The sequence below is a fragment of the Mizuhopecten yessoensis genome, unplaced genomic scaffold (assembly GCF_002113885.1).
Source record: "Mizuhopecten yessoensis strain PY_sf001 unplaced genomic scaffold, ASM211388v2 scaffold8131, whole genome shotgun sequence".
Lineage (NCBI taxonomy): Eukaryota > Metazoa > Mollusca > Bivalvia > Pectinida > Pectinidae > Mizuhopecten > Mizuhopecten yessoensis.
Window position 1 is genome coordinate 1,015,266 of NW_018407394.1, and position 4,493 is coordinate 1,019,758.

The 4,493-nt window shown below is 36.6% G+C and overlaps 1 protein-coding gene across 1 annotated transcript in view; it reads left to right on the plus strand.

Annotated features, from left to right (window-relative positions):
* The first annotated feature begins 208 nt into the window (after positions 1-208).
* The window catches only part of LOC110455102 (probable RNA-dependent RNA polymerase 1), a 20,926-nt gene continuing 16,641 nt past the window's right edge, over positions 209-4,493 (plus strand). Inside the window, exon 1 of the mRNA XM_021505045.1 lies at positions 209-400. The gene's annotated coding sequence lies outside the window, so the exon portion shown is untranslated. The remainder of the gene's footprint in view (positions 401-4,493) is intronic.

Sequence of the window (4,493 nt, forward strand, 5' to 3'; positions counted from 1 at the left end):
GTTTATTTCAAGTGTGCTGTCCTTCCGTACAGGGAAAGCTGAGACTTAACGCTCGTTAGCCATTTAAATTACAATTGTATTCAAAATATTTCTGAGGAATTAGGACATTGATAAAGACTTTTGATGACCTTTTCCTATTTCAAAATTATCCTGGTGACAGTTTGTAACTGTCATAATAACTACGTCACTGGAATTCCACAAACGGAACTAATTTAAGTTTCACTTTCGATTCTGACTATGGCAGTGACATCCTGGGCGACATTTTGCTAAGCTTCTGACAATGGCAGTGACATGCTGGGCGACATTTTGCTGAGCTTCTGACAATGGCAGTGACATGCTGGGCGGCATTTTGCTAAACTTCTGACAATGGCAGTGACATGCTGGGCGACATTTTGCTAAGGTATGCTTGCATTTCCCCCATTATTATCGGGTTCATTGTACATACTGAAATATATATATGTATATACCTGTATAGTATAAAAATATTTACGATCTGGTGTTGTATTGTTAATAGCTATGCACATGTATGTGATAAATATGTCCATGCAATTTTATAGCTTCCATTCGACTTTGGTTTTGTTTTCGAACGATTTCAATATTGTATACATCTTCTATTATCTAGAGGTACGACAACTCCTCTGGGTTCTTATTTTAGAACACTCTTTTCTCTCAGATACTCATTCATTACTACTGCAAGTTGAATGAGTAATTGAAAATAAATGGTTAACACGTCACATAGTCTACATGTTAATACACTTTAGCAATATCGATCAATATTTAGTGCATTACTACCCTGTCCATTAAGATATCATGCTGGCAAATTTTAAGGAAACGAAATGAGATACAAAAAAGCTTTGTTGGTATTAATCTATGCATGAGTATCGTTGCCATAACATGGTTGCTATGTTAGTGTAGGGTTACAAATTTCCATATAAATGCCTTGGTTCGATATCAAGTTTTAACTCGGTGATCAGGATGTTTGATATGTGTATAGAAGTTGCCAACGCTTGAGTAGGCATAGCGTATTCATACCCTATACATAGACTACATTTACTGGTGTATATATATTTATGTTATATAGAATAACAGGTATAACTCCTGACGGACATGCACACGTTTATGCAGGCCTTACAAGTTGCGTGAAAGCAGCATCAGATTACTATGTCCGACCTTATTTCATAAACGAACAACTCTGGCCCGACCAGTCCAACAGTTTGGATCGCGATATACAAACACCGGCAACGGTGCAATGTTTCTATTGAATACGAATCATATTGATTGCAGCTCGATATTCAAAAATTATAATGTAATGTGGTTACAATGCAACAATCTTAAAGCAGCGTAGCGTTAAGTGCGGCATAAACACAACAGGGAAAATAGAAACTCAGGTTGTCATTCGGGGTATATCGGTCATCAGGCTCTCTCGTGTACGGAAAGTGCCGACGGTTCCCGATTGGTTGGATAGGAACGTGTGTGGTACGGAATGTCAATATCAATATCTCTATATTGATATCTTATGTGGTATGAATAATATACCATATGTTTTATATAAGAAATATCATTTTCATTTATGTTAAGCATGTCGATTTACGTCATCTGAACATGAATAAACTTGTGAAATCCAGTAGTAAAAGTAGAACTGCATAATATTTGATTAGCTCAAACCTAATGGGTTCGCTGCTCAGCAGGGACTGGTTAATAAATAAAACATGAATAAACTGAGGAATCCATTTTCTATTTAAAGTAACAGGAACATTGACCTTTCGAAGCGACCCTTAGCAAGCCCTTTTGGTGAAGTAGAACTGCATAATATTTTATTAGCTCAAACCTAATGGGTTCGCTGCTCAGCAGGGACTGACTTTTAAATAGATTTTTGATTTTTTTCCCCTGCTGATCGCCGAAACCCTTTAATTTGGCATACAAAATCAAGCAGTTTTATCTTAACATATTTTGTTTGCAAAAAATTCAAATGGACACAAGTTAAAAAAAAAAAAAAAAATCGTCTTCTCCCCAAGCTATTGGGTGGATACGGAATGGGACTGTCTGAAGGACGAGCTCGATCGGGAGATAGGGGATAAGTAAGTCCACACAAACCCACAAAATTACTGAACATCGCCAAAATTACTGGACACCACAATGAGACAGAAGATAAAAAAGGTCGACAAAGGAAAATTTCTATTCTTAAAACAATATCAATTCTTTATCAGTGATTTGAGAAAGCTCTGTTAGCGCAATACAAAAAATCAAGGATGGAATATTTATATGGTTCGTGAAGCATGCATTTAAATGCAAATATTTACAGATTCAAGTGTAATTGACTCAATAATCCTTATCACTCGATAATGACAGTCATTCTCGTGTGGCAACACGGCGATTGTTTCTGGTGGGAAATTTGACGTTATCGCTAAATCTAACACAAACTTCCATCTCAAATGCGTCGGTCTTGTCTTTAATTCAGTCCGGTATGTTGACAAATCCATCGTTCACACGCTGCTTTTTAGCTCCCTGGCCCGTGGTGCGGCGTCCGTCGTCCGTCGTCCGTCGTCCGACGTCAATATTTTAATTTAAACCACTTCCTCTTAATAACCAAAAGGCCTAGGGTGATGATATTTGGCCAGAAGCAAACTAGGATAAAGGACTACCAAATGTGTTCTAATAAATGACCTCACCAAATTACAAGGTCACATGGGTCAAATATGTAAAACAAAACTTGAAACAACTTCTTCTAAATAACCAAAATTGATAGGGTGATAATATTTTGCCAGTAGCATGCTGAGATAAAGGGCTACCAAATTTGTTCAAATGAATGACCTTCACCTATTTTCAAGGTCACAGGGGTCAAATATGTAAAAAAAATAGATAAACAACTTCTTCTGAATAGCCAAAATTCTAAAAATTCCAAAAAGGTTTAGGATGATGATATTTGGCCGGTATCTTGCTTAGATGAATGGCTACTAAATGTGTTTAAACAAAAGACCTTCAACCGTTTTCAAGGTCATATTTAAAACCTTTTGACAATTTCTCCTGAGTACACAAGAGGCCTAGGATAATAATATTTGACCAGTATTATGCTGGAATTAAGGGCTACCAGGTTTGTTCAAACAAATGACCTTCAACCAATTTTAAAGTCTTAGGGGTTAAACATAATAAAAACCTTTAAACAACTTCTTCTCAATAACCAAAAGGCATAGGATGATAATATTTTCTCAGTAGCATGTTGAGATGAAAGGCTACCAGGTTTGTTCAAACAAATGACTTTCACCCATTTTCAAGGTCGCAGGGGTCAAATATGTTAAAAACCTTTCAACATTTTCTTCTGCATGCCCAAGAGGCCTAGGATAATGATATTTGGCCAATAGCATGCTACGATAAAGGGCTACCAAGTTTGTTCAAACAAATGACCTTCGTTTATTTTCAAGGATACATGGGGTCAAATATGTTAAAATCGTTATACAACTTCTTCTGAATAACTAAAATGCCCAGGGTGATGATATTTGGCCTATAGTATGCTGGGAAGAAGGGCTACCAAGTTTGTTCAAATGAATGACCTTCACTCATAGTGAATGTCACAGGGGTCAATTATGTTTAAAACCTTTAAACAACATCTCATGAATAACTAAAAGATCAAGGGTTGTGATATTTTGCCAGTAGCATGCTGGGATAAAGAGTTACCAAATTGGTTCAAATGAATTACCTTCAGTCATTTTCAAGGTCACAGGAGTCAATTGTCTTTTAAAACTTTAAAAAAACATCTTCTGAATAATTAAAAGGTCAAAGGTTGTGATATTTTGCCAGTAGCATGTTGAGATGAAGGGCTACCAAGTTGGTTCAAATAAATGACCTACAGTCATTTTCAAGGTCACAGGGGTCAATTGTCTTAAAAAGACCCTTTAACAACTTCTTCTGAATGCCCAAGAGGCCTAGGATAATGATATTTGGCCAATAACATGCTACGATAAAGGGCTACCAAGTTTGTTAAAAAAAATGACCTTCATTCATTTTCAAGGTTAGGGGGGTCAAATATGTTAAAATATTTATACAACTTCTTCTGAATAACTAAAATGCCCAGGGTGATGCTATTTGGCCAATAGCATGCTGGGAGGAAGGGCTACCAAATTTGTTCAAATGAATGACCTTCACTCATATTGAATGTCACAGGGGTCAAATATGTTTAAAACCTTTAAACAACCTCTTCTGAATGACCAAAATGCCCAGGGTGATGATATTTGGCCAGTAGCATGCTGGGATGAAGGGCTACCAGGTTTGTTCAAATGAATGACGTTACTCCTAATCAAGGTCACAGGGTTCAAATTCTTTAAAAACCTGTAAACAATTTCTTCTGAATAACCAAAATGCCAAGGGTGATGATATTGGGTCAGTAGCATGTTGGGATGAAGGGCCACCAAGTTGGTTCAAATAAATGACCTTAACTCATATTCAAGGTCAAAGGTGTTAAATATGTTAAAATCTTTAAGCAACTTCTTCTGAATAAC